Here is a 21,541-nt window from a genome sequence, read left to right as displayed (position 1 = left end):
GGGCACGCTGCGGCGGCGCGTGCCTAGCGGCGGCAGCGACCGGGCCCCGCGGGCCTGCAGCAGGCCGCACGGGCCGGCGACGGTGGAGGGTGCGGGGAGGGCGACGTGGCGGCTCTGGATTGGTTGCGAAGGCGGCGGTGATGACATGGCGCGACGGGATTGGCCGGAGTGACGTGCCCAGCGGACATGTCTGGTGCGGACGGATGAAATGTCCGGCGGCACGAGGGGAGCGGTGCTAGGGTTTGATCTGCGCGAGAGTCCAAATGGGATGCAGTTTTTGCCCACACGATCGTGATCGAACTACCGAGAGCATGGAGGGGGTTTGGATGGGCTCGTGGTCTGTGGTGGAGAGGGGCTAGGTTGCAAAGAGAGAGGGGTTTCGAGCTACGCGGTTAACCGTTGGGGCATGAAACGACCTCCAAATGGAACAAAATTTGACGGGCGGTCTACCGGTGTTATACCAATGCCACTCGGCAAATCTCGGCCCATTCCGAGAAAGTTTTTTTCCCGCTCACGAGACAAGGTCTGAGAGGTGCGACAGGCGCGCGCGAGAGGTCTGGAATCCGAACGGACAACGGAGAGAACCGGGGGAACCCGAACGGATGCAAGTTTTGAAAAACATGTAGATGAAATGCAGATGATTGCATGGCAAAATGCAACACGCAAGCAAATGACATGGCAACAACGACGAATAACTGGAAGACATCTGGCGCATCGGATCTGGGGCATTACAAGAGGCCACTGCTAGCATGTAATCCCTTACTTGGAATTCTATGCACTCATGATTGGAACTATTAGCAAGCAGTCCGCAACTACTAACGTTCATTAAGGTAAAACCCAACCATAGCATTAAGATATATTTGTCCCCCTTTAATCCCGTATGCATCAATTTCTATGCTAGGTTGAAGCTTATGTCACTCTAGCCCTCCAATACATAGTCCTATCAACATACAACTAACCCTAAGGTGTGATCCACGCGCGCGATCATATGATGGGCACCAAAGGACAGCAACATAACCACAAGCAAATTAAATCAATCATAACAATTCATCAACAACCAATAGGACAAAAAAAATCTACTCAGACATCATAGGATGGCAACACATCATTGGATAATAATATGAAGCATAAAGAACCATGTTCAAGTAGAGGGTACAGCGGGTCGCGGGAGAGTGGACCGCTGTATATAGAGGGGGGAAGGTGATGGAGATGTTGGTGAAGATGGCAGAGGTGTTGGTGAAGATCGTGGTGATGATGATGGCCCCCGGCGGTGTTCCGGCGCCACAGGAAGCAAGGGGGAGAGAGCCCCCCTTATTCTTCTTCTTCCTTGACCTCCTCCCTAGATGGGAGAAGGGTTTCCCCTCTGGTCCTTGGCTCCCACGTCTTGGGAGGGGCGAGATCCCCTCCGTGATTGGATCTATCTCTCTGTTTCTGCGTTCTGGGATTCTGCCCCTTCACCGTTTCCTTTATATCTGGAGATCCGTAACTCTGATTGGGGTGAATCTTTCGCCCAGATTTTTCTCATAAAATTAGCTTTTTAGCAGCAAAAGAAGAGCGTCAACCGCCTTACCGATCGCCCACGAGAGTGCCAGGCACGCCCAGGGGGGTGGGCGCCCCCCCTGTCTCGTGGCCACCTCGGGCACTGTTTCGCGTTGATTCTTCCTCCGGAAAATCCCAAATATTCCAAAATAATTCTCCGTCCATTTTATCCCGTTTGGATTCCGTTTGGTATCGGGTTTCTATGAAACATAAAACATGCAACAAATAGGAACTGGCACTGGGCACTGGATCAATATTAGTCCCAAAAATAGTATAAAAATTTGCCAAAAGTATATGAAAGTTGAAGAATATTGGCATGGAACAATCAAAAATTATAGATACGACGGAGACGTATCAGCATCCCCAGGCTTAATTCCTGCTCGTCCACGAGTAGGTAAATGAGAAAATAGATAATTTTTGATGTGGAATGCTACCTAGCATAATCTTGATCATATGTCTAATCATGGCATGAATATTAAGACACGAGTGATTCAAGGCAATATTCTATCATTTGACATAAAAACAATAATACTTCAAGCATACCAACCAATCAATTATGTCTTATCGAAATAACATAGCCAAAGAAAGCTCATCCCTACAAAATCATATATTCTGGCTATACTCCATCTTTATCACACAAAATACTCCCATCATGCGCAACCCCGATGACGAGCCGAGCAATTGGTTCATAGTTTTTAATGCGCTTCAGCTTTTTCATCTCTTACGCAATACATGACCGCAAGCCATGGACATAGCACTATGGTGGTAAAAGATGGTGGTTGTGAGGACAAAAAGATGGAGAAGATAGTCTCACATCAACTAGGCGTATCAACAGGCTATGGATATGCCCATCAATAGATATCAATGTGAGTGAGTAGGGATTGCCATGCAACAGATGCACCAAGAGCTATAAGTGTATGAAAGCTCAAACTGGAAACTAAGTGGGTGTGCATCCAACTTGCTTGCTCATGAAGACCTCGGGCGTTCGAGGAAGCCCATCATCGGAATATACAAGCCAAGTTCTATAATGAAAATTCCCACTAGTATATGAAAGTGATAACTCAAGAGACTCTCTATATGAAGAAGATGGTGCTACTCTGAAGCACAAGTGTGGTAAAAGGATAGTAACATTGCCCCTTCTCTCTTATTCTCTCATTTTTTTCTTTTTTTTCTTTTTGGTGGGATTCTTTGGCCTCTTTCTTTTTTTATTTGGGCTTCTTTGGACTCTTTTATTTTTCATAAAGTCCGGAGTCTCATCCCGACTTGTGGGGGAATCATAGTCTCCATCATCCTTTTCTCACTGGGGTAATGCTCTAATAATAATGATCATCATACTTTTATTTACTTACAACTCAATATTACAACTTGATATCTCGAACAAAGATATGACTCTATATGAATGCTTCCGGTGGTGTGCCGGGATGTGCAATGATCTAGCATAGCAATGACATCAAAAAAATGGAGAAGCCATGAAAACATCATGCTAGATATCTTACGATCATGCAAAGCAATATGACAATGAATGCTCAAGTCATGTATATGATGATAATGGAAGTTTCATGGCAATATATCTCGGAATGGCTATGGAAATGCCATGATAGGTAGGTATGGTGGCTGTTTTGAGGAAGGTAAATAATGGGTTCATGATACCGACGAAAGTTGCGCGTCACAATAGAGGCTAGCAAAGTGGAAGGGTGAGTGTGCGTATATCCATGGACTCACATTAGTCATAAAGAACTCATATACTTATTGCAAAAGTCTACTTAGCCCTTGAATCAAAGTACTACTACGCATGCGCCTAGAGGGATAGATTGGTAGGAAAAGACCATCGCTCGTCCCCGACTGCCACTCATAAGGAAAGCAATCAAAGAGCACCTCATGCTCCAACTTCGTTACATAACGGTTCATCATACGTGCATGCTATGGGACTTGCAAACCTCAACACAAGTATTTCTTAATTTCACAATTACTCAACTAGCACGACTCTAATATCACCACCTTTATATCGCAAAACTATTGCAAGGAATCAAACATGTCATATTCAGCGATCTACAAGTTTATGTAGGATTTTATGACTAACCATGTGAATGACAAATTCCTATCATCTCTCTAAATAGATATAGGTGAAGCCAGAGAGTTTAATTCTTTCTACAAAAGATATGCCCACGCTCTAACAAATATAAGTGAAGCAAAAGAGCATTCTACAAATGGCGGTTTTCTATATGAAGAGAAACAGGCAATCCAGACTTCAAATGATATAAGTGAAGCACATGAAGCATTCTATAAAGCCATACTCAAAAGATTTAAGTGAAGTGCAATGAGCATTCTATAAATCAACCAAGGACTATCTCATACCAGCATGGTGCATAGAAGAAAAATGAAAACTAAATGCAAAATACGCTCCAAGATTTGCACATAATGCATAAACGAAAGAAATACGAAAACATACCGATACTTGTTGAAGAAAGAGGGGATGCCTTCCGGGGCATCCCCAAGCTTAGACGCTTGAGTCTCCTTGAATACTTACTTGGGGTGCCTCGGGCATCCCCTAGCATGAGCTCTTGCCTCTCTTCCTTTTCCTCATATCGAGACATCCTCGAATAGACACTTCATCCACACAAAACTTCAACAGAAAACTCGGTAAGATCCGTTAGTATAATAAAGCAAATCACTACTCTAAGTACTGTAGAAAAATAATTCATATTTTTTTTTCAATGTAGCTACTGTAATATAAATTTTTCATGGCTTAATCCACTGATAGAAATTGATAGTTTCATCAAAACAAGCAAACTATGCATCAAAACAAAATCTGTCAAAAACAGAACAGTCTGTAGCATTCTGAACATTAACCATACTTATGGTACCCCAAACATTCTACCAAAATTATGACAAATAAACGAGTTGTATAGCAAGACAGTGCAAAAGGAATCAGAACCGTTTGACGTTCCAACTAAAAATGTAAAATTGTGCACTTCAGCCAAAATTTCTGTCCTGCACCGTACAAACCAACGAGCATTGTAAACATCCTAAAGGCAAACCTTGGCACATTATTTTTATAATACAAAGGAATTGTATAAGGGGATAATTATTTTTGATGAAAAGTTTCTGTAATCAAGATTCACAAAGTTTCCGTGAGCATGAACAAAGTTCAAGGAGCTCTCCCACTTCAACAATGCTTGCCTTTCTCACTTTCACTTTCCTTTTTGAAAAGTTTTGGGTTCCCCTCTTTATTTTTTCGTTTTTAAACTTATATAAAAGCACTCAACAGAAATAAATGACTCTCTAAAACTTCCGGGTTGTCTCCTGACAGCACTTTCTTTAAAGCCATTAAGCTAGGCATATAGTGCTCAAGTAATGGATCCACCCGGATCCCAAGGTATATCAAAGCCAATTTTAATTAACAATTATTTGTAATTTAGTATTGAGCACAAAGTAACATATATCAAGCAATGACGAAGTCTAGCTCTCTTCCTATGCATCGGCATGTCATACAAGAACAATTCATGCACACATCGTAAAGGCCAATGCATAGTATAAACAGTTTCTTGCAATTTTATCATATTGGAAACATAGAGAGGTGGAGATATAGTTCCTCTCTCATAATAATTGCAAGTATGAGCAGCAAGCACATGCATATTATATCTATCAAAATCATCATGTGCAATGGTAAAAGGCAACCCATCAATATAATCCTTAATAAGCGCAAACTTCTCCGATATAGTGTAGTTTGGAGAATTCAAAAAGATAATAGGACTATCATGCGTGGGTGAAATAGCAACAATTTCATGTTTAACATAAGGAACTATAGCAAGTTCATCTCCATAAGCATAATTCATATTGGCATCTTGGCCACAAGCATAGCAAGCATCATCAAAAAGGGATATTTCATATGAATTAAAGGGATCATAGCAATCATCATAGCAATCATCCTTCGGTAAGCACGAAGGGGAATTAAACAATGCATGAGTTGAAGAGTTACTCTCATTAGAAGGTGGGCATGGGTGATCAGTCTGCTCTTCCTCCTTTTGTTCTTCGCTCTCATCATCATCTTTTACATCCAATGAGCTCATAGTTTCATCAATTTCTTCTTCCATAGCTTCCTGCAAAATATTACTCTCTTCTTGGACAGCGGAGAATTTCTCAATATATAGTTTAACATAGGCATTAGAAGCATAATTATCATAACAATATTCAAGTATGGCAAAAATTTCAGATTTGTAAAGAGTAGCATCATACTTTTCAATCAAAGAAGCAATTTCATAAGCACCCTTAAAAGCAACAAATTCTTCAATTTGTTGAACATCATAGTAATTATAAACACCCTTAGCATATGAAGATACGATTCCATTATCAATAAACTCACATTGGTAGGGAAGGTGTTTCTTAGGGTTTTCAGAACAACAAGTAACATCATATATTTCACATAAATTCCAAGCATAGCATTGCAAACGTTGAATTTGATCCCATAATAGTTTCCCTTTTTCAGATATACGGTGTCGCACATAACAAGCATGCTCATCTAAAGATTTGCCCTCAAATAAGCTAGTTGGGGTTTCAGCACGAGCACAAAGGGATCGAAGATGATCCAAGTAAAAAGCTTCAGTAGTGTGATAGATTTTGAGTGGTTCTTCAACCATTGGTGTAGTAGGTACAAGTAGTTTTTTTTGGTATTTTTCATTTCCTACCCATAATAAAGATATAAAACAACTAAGAACAGCAAATAAAAATTACTTAGTGATAAAGCAAACAAGCACACACGAGAATTTTCACCCCACGCTATGACTCCCCGGCAACGGCGCCAGAAAAAGGTCTTGATAACCCGCAAGTATACGGGATAGTTGTATCCTCTTTCGATAAGTAAGAGTGTCGAACCCAACGAGGAGCTAAAGGTAGAACAAATACTCTCTCAAGTCCTATCGGCCACTGATACGACTCTACGCACGCTTGATGTTCGCTTTACCTAGAACAAGTATGAAACTAGAAGTACTTTGTAGGTGTTGTTGGATAGTTTTGCAAGAAAGTAAAGAACACATAAATAAAAAGTAGGGGCTGTTTAGGTAAAGATGCAATAAAGTAAATATAGCGGGCATGGAAAAGTGGTGGTAGGAGTTGTGGAATTGTCCCTGAGCAATTGACTACTTTACTAGACCGATAGCAAGTTTTATGTGGGAGAGGCCACTACTAGCATGTCATCCCTGACTTGGAATTCTATGCACTTATGATTGGAACTATTAGCGGGCAGTTCACAACCACTAACGTTCATTAAGGTAAAACTCAACCATAGCATTAAGATATATTGGTCCCCCTTCAATCCCGTATGCATAAATATCTATGCTAGGTTGAAGCTTCTGTCACTCTAGCCCTCCAATACATAGTCCTATCAACATACAACTAACCCTAAGGTGTGATACACGCACACGCTCATATGATGGGAACCAAAGGACAACAACATAACCACAAGAAAATTAAATCAATCATAGCAATTCATCAACCACCAATAGGACAACGAAAATCTACTCAGACATCATAGGATGGCAACACATCATTGGATAAAATATGAAGCATAAAGCACCATGTTCAAGTAGAGGGTACAATGGGTTATGGGAGAGTGGACCGCTATAGATAGAGGGGTTAAGGTGATGGAGATGTTGGTGAAGATGGCGGAGGTGTTGGTGAAGATCGCGGTCATGATGATGGCCCCCGGCGGTGTTCCGGCGCCACCGGAAGCAAGGGGGAGAGAGCCCCCCTTCTTCTTATTCTTGCTTGACCTCCTCCCTAGATGGGAGAAGGGTTTCCCCTCTGGTCCTTGGCTCCCATGGCTTGGGAGGGGCGAGAGCCCCTCCGAGATTGGATATATCTCTCTATTTATGCGTTCTGGGATTCTGCCCCTTCACCGTTTCCTTTATATCTGGAGATCCGTAACTCCGATTGGGGTGAATCTTTCGCCCAGATTGTTCTCGTAAAATTAGCTTTCTTGCGGCAAAAGAAAAGAATAAACCACCTTATGGGTTGCCCACGAGAGTGCCAGGCGCGCCCAGGAGGGTGGGCGCGCCCCCTGTCTCGTGGCCACCTCGGGCACTGTTTTGCGTTGATTCTTCCTCCGAAAAATCCCAAATATTCCAAAATAATTATCCGTCCGTTTTTATCCCGTTTGGATTCCGTTTGATATTGGGTTTCTGCGAAACATAAAACATGCAACAAACAGGAACTGACACTGGGCAGTTTGTCAATATGTTAGTCCCAAAAATAGTACAAAAAGTTGCCAAAAGTATATGAAAGTTGAAGAATATTGGCATGGAACAATCAAAAATTATAGATACGACGGAGACGTATCATGTCCCCCCTTCGTTACTTCTTTCCGGTAGACCCCGAGACCACCATCGACCCCCAGCTCGACTGCGGTGTTGACAACCCCTCCTTCTTGGCCGAGCAACCAGGCAAGCCCCCCCCCCCTTGATCACCAGATATTGCCTATTCCTTTCCTCTACTGCTTGCATTAGAGTAGTGTAGCATGTTAATGTTTTTGGTTAATCATATTCTGTTGCATAGTCTGTCATTGTTGCTACAGTTGTTGATACCTTACCTACAATCCTAAATGCTTAGTATAGGATGCTAGTTTATCAACTGTGGCCATACATTCTTGTCCGTCTGCCGTGCTATACTATCGGGCCGTGATCACTCGGGAGGTGATCACGGGCATATATATATATACATATATATATATATATATGTATGTATATATAAATATATACATATATAAATATATACATATATATATATATTTATATATACATACTTACATACTATACAGATGGTGACTCAAGTCGGTTCGGCTCGTAGAGTACCCACAAGTGATTTTGATAAGGGGGCTGAAAGGACAGGTGGTTCCATCCAGGTAGTGGTGGACCTGGGTTCCCGACGGCCCCTGAGTGCTAGTTTGAGGCGGAGCAACAGGGCAAGTTCTGACCACCTAGGAGACAGGTGGGCCTGGCCCTGGTCGGTGTTCGCGGTTACTTCAAAATAACACGCTTAACGAGATTTTGGTATTTGATCTGAGTCTGGCCACTGGCCTATACTCACTAACCAACTAAGCGGAAACAGTTATGGGTACTCGACATCGTGGTATCAGCCGAAGCCTTCTTGACGTCAGCGAGTGAGCGGCGCGCGCCGGGTTGGACAGCATAATGCAACTTCCTTTGTAATGGAGGTTGCAAGGTCTTCTCACAGGCCGCGTACGCAACGTGTAGGTGTGCAATGGGCGATGGGCCCAGACCCCTGCACACATAGGATTTAGACCAGCGTGCTGACCTCTCTGTTGTGCCTAGGTAGGGCGGCGACATGTTGATCTTCTGAGGCCGGGCATGACCCAGGAAAGTGTGTCCGGCCAGAGGGATCGAGCGTGTTGGGAAATGTGGTGCACCCCTGTAGGGAAGTTTATCTATTCGAATAGCCGTGTCCCTCGGTAAAAGGACGACCCGGAGTTGTATCTTGACCTTATGACAACTAGAACCAGATACTTAATAAAACACACCCAGACAAGTTCCAGAGACAACCCGGTGATTACTTTCCCACAGGGCAACGAGGGGAGGATTGCCGGGTAGGATTATGCTATGCGATGATACCTGGTGGACTTCAATCTACTCTCTTCTACATGCTACAAGATGGAGGCTGCCAAAAGCGTAGTCTTCAATAGGACTAGCTGCCCCCTCTTATTCTGGCATTCTGCAGTTCAGTCCACCGATATTGCCTCTTTACACATATACCCATGCATATGTAGTGTAGATCCTTGCTCGCGAGTACTTTGGATGAGTACTCACGATTGCTTTGCTCCCTCTTTTCCCCCTTTTCCTCTTCTTCCCGGACGTCACAACCAGATGTTGGAGCCCAGGAGCCAGACACCACCGTCGACGACGACTCCTACTACACTGGAGGTGCCTACTACTACGTGCAGGCCGCTGACGACGACTAGGAGTAGTTTAGGAGGATCCCAGGCAGGAGGCCTACGCTTCTTTCGATCTGTATCCCAGTTTGTGCTAGCCATCTTATGGCAGCTTGTTTAACTTATGTCTGTACCCAGATATTTTTGTTTCCGCTGACTCGTTTATGTTCGAGCACTTGTATTCGAGCCCTCGGGGCCCCTGGCTTGTAATATGATGCTTGTATGACTTATTTTACTTTTAGAGTTGTGTTGTGATATCTTCCTGTGAGTCCCTGATCTTGATCGTACACATTTGCTTGTATGATTATTGTACGATTGAATCGGGGGCGTCACAAGTTGGTATCAGAGCCGACTGCCTGTAGGAATCCCCCTTCCGACTCTTAGGTCGAAGTCGAGTCTAGTCAATTGCAAAAGTTTTACTAACATGGCTGTGTGGCTTACGGGCCCACGTCGCCATTGGGTGGTATTATAATCTTTTATTCCTCATCTATAATCTGGGACCCAGATCTCTCTTCTATCCGGGTTAAATGAATTTTCCTAAATTTAACATTAGGATCTCGGGATTACTTTCACCTGGAGAGCCCCTTAACTCGAGATGATCGACTTCTCCACCAGAAGGTTCCGAAGATGCTATTCGATGTTTCCCTGAGACACTTTTGCCCACTGCCTTTGCAAATTCCCTACCACTATTATACCCTTATGGATAACTGTATACACTTGCCATTCTTACTTTCAATCCCATTGATCTTGTTATTACAAGATTCCCCGAACTGCTCTCCGTTGTTCTGAGAATACTTTGTGCCTACTGACTTGCAGTTCTTTGCCACATGAATGCCCCTAAGGATAAATCCTTGCACTTATCGAGTATCCGCTCATCCCCAGTTGATTCATGTATTTCACAAAAGTCTTTGAAATACCATTTGATCTTTCGAAAATCCTCAACAACCTATCGCTCTTGAAATTCTTGCTTGCTTACATTACGGTTAATCCCATAAGTCTAGTAATCTTATTGGCATCCTTTGTCATTATCATTTTGAGTCCGTGATTCGATATGTTGGGAATGGACGCAATCATCAGTTAATCCTTATAAATTATCTTTGTGACTCAAATGTCTTCCGAACACGAGCTGGTTCTCGAACAATCAAATTGTCGTTGATTGTACCCCTACGACTATTCAACTTATCCATCCCTAATCAGAGCGTTGCTTCTAATCCCTTGACTTGGAATTCATAATTCCTTTGCAACTGAGCTTTGAATTAGTCAGTTGCTTCTATCTTCTGATCTCCTTGCATTCTTCTTCTTCTTTTGGCTGAGTAACGATACTCACATCAGCTCCGTTATGGACCGTCAGATCCTTTGTTGAATTATCATTCGACAGTGTCCTTTGTATACAAAAACCTCGAAAAGTTATTTCCCCGATACATAATGCCTTTGGTAAATTGTATCCTCTGCTTTGACATCCATGCTCTACTTTCGAACTTGTGTTAATTACACCTAAATAGTTTGTGGTATATGTTCCTAAGATGCCTCGATGGGTTGAACCTATGCCTTCCTTGATCTGTGCGAACCCGAAAACTTTTCACGAGTCATACTCTTCTAGTCTTTTGCCAGATGAAATTTCAACACTACAACCTCATCGAACACAAGAAGTGAATGAAAGGTTATGCATTAGAGAAGTGGGAGTCGACCTTGAACCTTGTGTTCTTGCCCATGAACACGATGTAGATCTTATCATTAAAGCTTCTCTTAAATGAATTATCCCTTTGGTATAAGTTCATCTTATATCTGGGATCAGACCTCTTGCAATCATGGTTCCGACCATTTTCTCCTTTAAATACCATTTCTCATACAAGTTTAAGCACTTGCCTTCTGTAGAGCAAAACCCCAGTCCAACCTCTACTTTGATCTATCATCGAGTATTACCCCCTGGTATCTCGAGATTATCACGGAACTGCATAACTTCTTATGAGTTCTTCATCAAGTACTACATTCTCACCGATTCCAATTTTTTCACGGGCTCCGAGTTATTAAACACTCAAAGACACCGATAAGTGAATCGATTCCGCACTCCGATTCAATAACTCTAAGTAATTTTTGTTTCTTATGAGTTTAACAATCCTTCAAGTCATTCCTAGCCCGATCAGCTATATCTTTATCGTGCTCAATTTTAACTGTGCCACCCAGTCCTTATTCCTGTAGCACATCTTTTGACAAGACGCTAAGCTTACATCGATTTCCTCGTCTTAACATTTCACCTCAAACCACAAACTTGATTCCGAGTTTGTGCCATATATGTGGTTCGCTGCATCAGTCCTTTTGCTTGATGTACTCGCTGTTTGATTACTTCTTTGTGAAACCTCTCAACAAAGTTTGTCGTGATCATCTTCAACATTTTGGGTTACCAATCAAATTCTTGATGATAAGTGCCATCCTTGTCCCTTAGTAATTTGAGTTACCATCAACAACATCATTACCTTTCTTTCACCACAAACTTGATCATGTTACGGATGCAACTTGCTATCCAGCTGGTATTATGTTCTACCTTTGTGTACCACCGTCTTTTATGACAAGAAGGTCGCAAGAATTTCATCACCCCTTAAGAATTCTTGATACAAGTGATACTTATTACCATCACCATTCTATTCTTGGTCCCCGTGTCGATTTTAACCGGGATACCTACAAGTGAATGGTACTGTTTGGATTCCGCTCTTCTAGCAACCCTATTGCTTTGAAGTTAATGGTCTATAGTTTCATTCTATGTCTATGGCTTATTGAATCATCATTCTAACATTGATCGTGTTACCTAGTCCAGATTTCCGGGTGCACTCTTCTATCATTGTTAAATTGTGTATGTTTTCCTCGAGCATACATCATTATATCATTTGATCTGACTAATGTTATCTCCTTGTTCACATAATTGTGGAAATCCTTCTTTTGGAATTCTCGATGAATTGTCGCTGAGTTCATCAGCCACCTCCTCATTCTCTCCTTTGTTTAATGATGAACTCATGATTCAAAACTCGCTTCCATAGTTCATTTCTCGTGAATCTTCAATGTCTTCTCATCAATTTGCATTGCACCTTTTCTTCTCAGGCATTCTGAGTCTGAGGTATCCTAACACTAATTGGATCTGAATCTCGGTCAGATATGATGGTTGGAACAGATTTCCAAGAGTTATAATGTTGGTCTTAAATTACCCGGTAAGGTGATGTCATGCTGATACGTCTCCATCGTATCTACTTTTCCAAACACTTTTGCCCTTGTTTTGGACTCTAACTTGCATGGTTTGAATGAAACTAACCCGGACTGACGCTGTTTTTAGCAGAACTGCCATGGTGTTATTTTTGTGCATAAATAAAAGTTCTCGGAATGACCTGAAAATCCATGGAGCAACTTTTGGAATTAATAAAAAATACAGGCGAAAGAATCAGCACCAGGGGGCCCACACTCTATTCATGAGGGTGGGGGGCGCGCCCCCTGCCTCGTGGGCCCCCTGAAGCTCCACCGACTTCAACTCCAACTCCATATATTCACGTTCGGGGAGAAAAAAACAGAGAGAAGGATTCATCGTGTTTTATGATACGGAGTCGCCGCCAAGCCCTAAACTCTCTCGGGAGGGCTGATCTGGAGTCCGTTTGGGGCTCCGGAGAGGGGAATCCGTTGCCGTCGTCATCATTAACCTTCCTCCATCACCAATTTCATGATGCTCACCGGCGTGCGTTTGTAATTCCATCATAGGCTTGCTGGACGGTGATGGGTTGGATGAGATTTACCATGTAATCGAGTTAGTTTTGTTAGGGTTTAATCCCTAGTATCCATGCTATGTTCTGAGATTAATGTTGCTATGACTTTGCTATTCTTAATGCTTGTCACTAGGGCCCGAATGCCATGATTTCAGATCTGAACCTATTATGTGTTCATGAATATATGTGAGTTCTTGATCCTATCTTGCAAGTCTATAGTCACCTATTATGTGTTATGATCTGTTAACCCCGAAGTGACAATAATCGGGATACTTACCAGTGATGACCGTAGTTTGAGAAGTTCATGTATTCACTAAGTGTTAATGCTTTGGTCCAGTACTCTATTAAAAGGAGGCCTTAATATCCCTTAGTTTCCAATAGGACCCCGCTACCACGGGAGGGTAGGACAAAAGATGTCATGCAAGTTCTTTTGCATAAGCACGTATGACTATATTCGGAATACATGCCTACATTACATTGATGAACTGGAGCTAGTTCCGTGTCACCCTATATTATAACTATTACAAGAGGAATCACATCCGACATAATTATCCATAACTGATTCAATGCCTACGAGCTTTTCACATATTGCTCTTTGCTTTGTTACTTTACCGTTGCTACTGTTACAATTACTACAAAACTGCTACTGTTACTTTTGCCGCTGTTACCGTTACTTCCATACTACTTTGCTACTAAACACTTTGCTGCAGATACTAAGTTATCCAGGTGTGGTTGAATTGACAACTCAATTGCAAATACTTGAGAATATTCTTTGGCTCCCCTTGTGTCGAATCAATAAATTTGGGTTGAATACTCTACCCACGAAAACTGTTGCGATCCCCTATACTTGTGGGTTATCAAGACTATTTTCTGGCGCCGTTGCCCGGGAGCATAGCTCTATTCTTTGAGTCACTTGGGATTTATATCTGCTGGTCACTATGAGGAACTTGAAAGACGAAAGAACTAAGATTGATCCCTCAACTACGAGGGGAGGTAAGGAACTGCCATCTAGCTATGCACTTGATTCTCCTTCTGTTATGAGTAAACTTGCGACACCTAAACCTGCTTCTGCTATTAATTCTGATATGTCGCATGTTATTGATGATGCCACTTCTGCTATGCATGATGCTTATGATGAAACTAGTTCTATGCTTGATAATACTGTGCCATTAGGTGAATTTCTTGATGAACAGATTGCTAAGGCTAGAGAGAATGAAATTATTGAAACCGATAATATTGATGAAAGTGATGATGAAGGTTCTCCCCCTAAATATGAATTGCCTATTGTGCCTGAGGGTTATGTTATGGATGAAGAAACTGCTAGAGATTTTCTTGCTTGCAATGATAGATCTGATCTTAAGAAATTATTAGCTAAGCTGAAACAAAAGTCTTTGAATGCTAGAATGAAATATGACCCTGCTTTTGCTACTTAACTTATCTGTGTTACTGATAAGGATTATGATTTCTCTGTCGACCCTGAGATAATTACCTTGGTTGAATCTGATCCTTTCTATGGCTATGAATCTGAAACTGTTGTGGCACATCTTACTAAGTTAAATGATATAGCCACCCTGTTCACTAATGATGAGAAACTCGCTATTATTATATCCTGGAGATATTTCCGTTCTCATTAAAGGGTGATGTTAAAACATGGTTTAATTCCCTTGATCCTGGTTGTGTGTGTAGTCCCCAGGATATGATTTATTACTTCTCTACTAAATATTTCCCTGCGCATAAGAAACAAGCTGCTTTAAAGGAAATATATAATTTTGTGCAAATTGAAGAAGAGAGTCTCCCACAAGCTTGTGGGAGGCTTCTCCGATTACTTAATGCTTTGCATGATCATCCTCTTAAGAAAAATGAAATACTTGATATCTTTTATAATGGACTAGGTGATGCTTCCAGAGACCACCTCGATAGTTGTGATGGTTGTGTTTTCAGGGAAAGAACTGTTGATCAAGCTGAATTATTATTGAATAATATGTTGACTAATGAAAACAATTGGACACTTCCTGAACCAACTCCTAAGCCAACTCCCAAGAAAAGAGGTGTTCTATTTCTTAGTCCGAAAGATATGCAAGAGGCAAAGAAATCTATGAAAGAAAAAGGTATTAAAGCTAAAGATGTGAATAATTTACCTCCCGTCGAAGAAATACACGGTCTTAATATACCACCTATTGAAGGAATACAGGGTCTTGATAACCCGATATAGGTAGTAAAGGTAAATTCTCTCTCTATATATATGATAAAGTTGAAATCCCGTCTACTAAGTTTGCTAGCCAATGCTTGGATGAGTTTGATGACTTTATGGCTAGACAAGAAAACTTCAATGCTTATCTTGGTAGACAATTGAACATATAAACAGCGCTACACTACCCGCCCATAGGAAGCACTTGCGATCGCTAAGTTAGCTGATCCGTTTGATTTCATGCGACAAGAGTTTTTACAGCGCTGTCAAAGTCTTAGCCATTGGTTATTCGTGACTCTTTTGATTCAATTTTTTGCATGATGGGTGGGCCTGAAATTTCCCCGGGCCCAGCATCCTCATGTGTCGTGTGCGCGTCCTGGGTGAGCGAAGGAAGAGGCGTGGGGCTGGATCGTGGTGCACGGTGAAAACCTAGCCACCAACCCCTCGCGTCCTCGAACAACCAGTCCCTCCGCTCCCCTCGAGCCCCGCTCCCTTCCTCTCCTTCCCTCCTCTGCGCCGCCTCCTCCTGCCCTGCACTACCGCCTCCTCCCCTTCTTCCCTCCTCTCCACTATGCTACCTCCTCCGCCCCTTCACTTTTCTCTCCCGCGACAGCGATGACCTGCAACCAAAAGGCGATGCCGGCGGTGCTCGATTCGATCAGCAGGGGAGAGAGAGATGGAAGGAGAGGAGGGAGAACTCTGTTGCCGCTGCGTGCCGTACTTCTGCATCGAGCGCTACCTGACCAAGGGATAAGAGTAGGAGGTAAACATCCTAGCCACCATGCTCATGTGTGGGCTTCATCCCCACATATTTCACCATCGCCGCCTCTTCTACTCTTCGTTGCTCTGCTTCTTCCCCCGATTCCTCTTTTTCGTTTTTTCTCTTTGTGGCGCCAGCGGGGATGAGAGGAGCAGCTGCTGAAGCAGGCGCGGCGCTAGTGCAGTGCTGGCGAAGCGGTGGTTGACGGTGTCGTCGACGTCGTCCTAGGTAGAAGGTAAGCCAAGATTAATCTCTCACAATATTCCTTTGTCGTCCGTGTTCTTATGAAACTTAGTGACTGAACTTTCTCTGTTATGTTTCACACATTGCTACTTTTAGTTATCCCAATTGGCTTGTGGATATGCTCCTGCTGGGTTATTCTTGTTTATTTTCTCTATCCAACATCATTGCAGGTTGGTATTTCCTCTCTTTCTCACTCCAGCTACCTATGCCTCTATTATTCTAGGATTTTGCAAGTTAAATACTCATGTGTGCTGAACTGGAAAGTTCTCTATGCAACATCTATTGCGGTTGGTGTTTCCTACCTATGCCTCTATTATTCTAGATTTTGGAAGTTAGTTGCTCATGTGTGCTGATACGTCCATTTTGCATCATGATTTTATATCAATATTTATTGCATTATGGGTTGTTATTACACATTATATCTCAATACTCATGGCTATTCTCTCTTATTTTACAAGGTTTACCATGAAGAGGGGGAATGCCGGTAGCTGGAATTCTGGCTGGAAAAGGAGCAAACATTGGAAACCTATTCTGCACTGCTCCAAAAATCCCTAAACTCCACGAAACTTATTTTAGTAATTAATAAGAATTATTGAGCGGAAGAAGTACACCAGGGGGCCCACACACTGTCCAGGAGGGTGGGGGCGCGGCCCCCCTTACTGGGCGCGCCCCCTGTCTCCTGGGGCCCCTGGTGGCCCCGGTGTCCATCTTTTACTCTATGAGGGCTTTTACCCTGGAAAAAATCGTGGGCAAGCTTACGGGACGAAACTCCGCCGCCACGAGGCGGAACCTTGGCGGAACCAATCTAGGGCTCTAGCGGAGTTGTTCTGCCGGGGACACTTCCCTCCGGGAGGGGGAAATCATCACCAACATCATCACCAACGATCCTCTCATGGGGAGGGGGTCAATCTCCATCAACATCTTCACCAGCACCATCTCCTCTCAAAACCCTAGTTCATCTCTTGTATCCGAACTTGTATCAAAACCACAAATTGGTACTTGTGGGTTGCTAGTAGTGTTGATTAATCCTTGTAGTTGATGCTAATTGGTTTACTTGGTGGTAGATTATATGTTCATATCATTAATACATATTATTACCCATCTGATTATTAACATGAATATGCTTTGTGAGTAGTTATGTTTGTTCCTGAGGGCATGGGTGAAGTCTTGCTATTAGTAGTCATGTGAATTTGGTATTCGTTTGATATTTTGATGAGATGTATGTTGTCTTTTCCTCTAGTGGTGTTATGTGAACGTCGACTACATTACACTTCACCATTATTTGAGCCTAGAGGAAGGCATAGGGAAGTAATAAGTAGATGATGGGTTGCTAGAGTGACAGAAGCTTAAACCCTAGTTTATGCGTTGCTTCGTTAGGGGCTGATTTGGATCCATATGTTTAATGATGTGGTTAGGTTTACCTTAATACTTATTTTGTAGTTGCGGATGCTTGCAATAGGGGTTAATCGTAAGTGGGATGCTTGTCCAAGTAAGGGCAGTACCCAAGCACCGTTCCACCCACATATCAAATTATCAAAGTACTGAACGCGAATCATATGAGCGTGATGAAAACTAGCTCGACGATAATTCCCATGTGTCCTCGGGAGCTCCTTTCTCATTATTAGAAATTGTCCAGGCTTATCCTTTGCTACATAAAGGATTGGGCCACCTTTTTGCACTTTATTTACTTTATTTACTTGTTACTCGTTACTATTTATCTTATCACAAAACTATCTATTACCTACAATTTCAGTGCTTGCAGAGAAAACCTTACTGAAAACCGCTTATCATTTCCTTCTGCTCCTCGTTGGGTTTGACACTCTTACTTATCGAAAGGACTACGATAGATACCCTACACTTGTGGGTCATCAAGACTCTTTTCTGGTGCCGTTGCCGGGGAGTGTAGCGCTTTTGGTGAGTGGAACTTGGTAAGGAAACATTTATATAGTGTGCTGAAATTTTCTGTTACTTGTGACTATGGAAACTAATCCTTTGAGGGGCTTGTTCGGGGTATCTTCACCTCGACGAGAAGAGCAAAGAGTTGCTCCTCAACCTACTGAACTTTATGAAAATATTTACTTTGAGATTCCTTCGGGTATGATAGAGAAACTGCTAGCTAATCCATTTGCAAGAGACGGAACATTGCATCCCTATATACACCTTATCTTTGTGGATGAAGTTTGGATTATTTATGCTTGCAGATATTCCCGATGATGTTGTCAAAAGGAAGGTGTCGGGGTTGGATACGACATATGCCAAAGGATGGCTTATCATGGTGGGAGCGAGTAGAACGTCGCCGGTGCCTGGAAGCGGGATGAGGCGAAGACATGCACGCTGGCGGAACTTACCCAGCTTCAGGGCTCTCCTAGGAGATAACACCCCTACTGCTGCTCTGCGGGGTCTCCGCATGGTCACTAAAGCAAAGTGGCTACAATGGTGCTCCTGGAGCTGTTTCGGGAGGTAGGAGAGGGCAAGGCTAGCTCTCTCCTTCCTGGGCTATCTGGTCTATCTCTCTCTCTCTCTAGGTCTGAACCCTTTGCATGGGTGCCCCGGGGGGTTTATATAGGCCTACCCCCGGGGGTACAATAGTAATCCGGCTGGGCGCAGGTCCCTGCCGTCTGTCTCTCAGGCCGCCGTCCTTCCCGCCGGCTTCTGGGGCCCGCCGACCGGCAGGTCCCGTGGACAGGCTTGATACTGTAGCGGCACTCCTGATGACGCAAGCTTGGTCATCGGGTCGTGGCAACAGTGCCGCCGTCTATCGGGCGATCACTATCGCCATAACCCCTCTTATCTGATTAATGGCTCGTGGGGCCCGGGAGGAGTCGGCCGACTCCAGGGAGGCCGACTCCCACGGGCCCGTCTTCAGGTTTCCCAGGCCGGCTTCGGCCCTCCAACTGACAGGCGGCCCTGCCGCCTTCGGGTCGTACAGGCCGGCGTCGTGGGCACAGTGCACTGCGTACTGTGGCTGAGGTCAGGGCAGGCATGGCAACAGTGTCGTATCTCGCCGGAGATCTTCCAGCGGTACGGCTTACTGTAGCCACGCCAGCCGTTCGGAAGCAGGGGGGAAACGGCCATGCCGTAACCGTACTCCGCGTCGTACTTTGCGATAAGGGAGGAGTCTTGGGCCGACTCTCCGCAGTCGGCCTCCCTGGAAGTCGCCGGCTTGAAGTCGGCTTATCTGGGAGTCGTCGCCTAGTACTCGGCATATCTTGGAGTCGCTCCTGGGACTCGGCCTAAGGGGCGTGGCCTGCCCCGATGTCTTGAAATGTCCTAGGGCGCGGGTTAGCCTACCCATGGCCCATTACTCCGACAGTAGTCCCCGAAGCTGGTGAAACCCTGCGGTCGCTGCATTGTGGGGCTTCAACAGCTTCAATCTTTAAAAGTGCAGACTCTGGGACTTGGCTGCCGTCTTCCCTTGGGCCGACTGTCGAAAGTCGGAACTTTGGTGAAGAGCCTCAGTTCGAAGGTCGCGGCGGGAAGCCAGGCGGCGTGCCCGATACGCTTCCCCGCAGCCATCAGGGCGGTCCTATCGCGTGGCGCCACGTGGGGAGAACAGTCTGCCTGCCCACGCGCGCGACGGGACGGGCCGTCAGGTGGGGCCCGCCACTACCGCGCCTCGGCATACGGACGGATCCGTTGCGGCCGAGGACGGTTGGTTTTCCCACGTCGTTACTGCGCGCAGTAACTTCGTGGGTAAATCGTGGGGCGGCGTGGGGCATCGTGCGCAGTTAATCCCACGCCTGTCCCTCGGCCTCTCAGCCCGCAGGGCTATAAGTAGGCGGGGGGAAGCGGAGCGGCATAGTTTGCGCGCCTTTCTTCCCCGCTCCCCCGCCTCATCTTGCTTCCTCTCCCTCCTTCCTCCGCCATTGAGCAGGAGCACCTCACACCGCGGCGATGAGCTCTTCCTCCGCTGCGGCCTCTGCCATGCGCTCCGGCGTATGGGACGGCTCGGAGGTAGAGGAAGAACACATTGAGTTCCTCCGCCAGACCCGCCGTCTCCCCAGCGCGGACCTTGTGCGCGCCCGCGCCGCGCCGGAGGGGGAAATCCGGCCGGCACCGAAAGAGGGCGAGCGGGTCATCTTCCGCTCGCACCTCATGCGCGGCCTGGGGCTGCCGGCGAGCGGCTTCTTCCGCTCATTCCTGGAGTTCCACAGCCTTCAGCCGCACCACCTCACACCGAACACGATGGTGCTGCTCTCCGCCTTCGCCACCCTGTGCGAAGGTTTCCTCGGCGTTCTCCCCACCATCGAGCTGTGGGGAGAATTCTTCTCTTCTAAGCTCGGCACGCGCATCGCCGGCGTGCCGGCCCAGTGCGGCGCCTTCATCGTGATGCAGCGCTCGACGGCCGACAACCCCTTTCCTCCCATCACACTGATCAAGTCGGTGAAGATGTGGCAGCGCTCGTACTTCTACGTGAAGAATCTCGCCTCCGACGACGACTGGGTCAACTTGCTGCCTTACAATGCCGCTCCCCTGACTGGGCGGCTCCCCAGCTGGTCCCACCGAGTCAAGACGCTGACTCCCGCCGGAGCCGCCGCCGTGGCGCGACTCCGAGTCTTGACGCAGTCGGAGGGACTCGTCGGGGCCGACTTGCTGGCCGCCTTCGTGGTGCACCGAGTTCTCCCGCTCCAAGGCCGGCCTCACCTGATCTATCAGATGAGCGGCCTTCGAGACCCAAGTCGGATGAGCACCAAGGATATGCCCCGCAAGGAGGTGGCGAACATGGTGAATTACATCGCGCACTGCGAGTACGAGGAGGACTGGCGGTTCGGCAAGGAGCCGTACTCGTGCGACAACCCTCCACCAGTAGTAAGTTGCGATTCCCTGCTGTTTTATCTTTTTCCGCAGCCGACTCCGGCTTCTGACTCTTGTTAGCTTCTTATGAACTAGAATCCTCTTATGCAGCCTGCCGCCGGCGCCACGAGGCAGCCCCGCGAGTATGTTCCCGACCGCGCGGAGAGCGACGTCGACGACCCCGATTTGGGGGCGGCGGCGATGGAAGCCGACGCCGAAGGCGGGGGGGGGGGGCAGAAGGCGACTTCAGGCCCTCGGCCACCTTCGCCGACTGGCCTGATGACGACGCCGAAGGCGAAGTCGCTCCACGCCACCAGCTGAGGATCGGCCCGTCG

Source organism: Triticum aestivum, chromosome 6B, assembly GCF_018294505.1.
Source record: "Triticum aestivum cultivar Chinese Spring chromosome 6B, IWGSC CS RefSeq v2.1, whole genome shotgun sequence".
Taxonomy (NCBI): Eukaryota; Viridiplantae; Streptophyta; class Magnoliopsida; order Poales; family Poaceae; genus Triticum; species Triticum aestivum.
Note: the sequence above shows the minus strand (reverse complement) of the source record.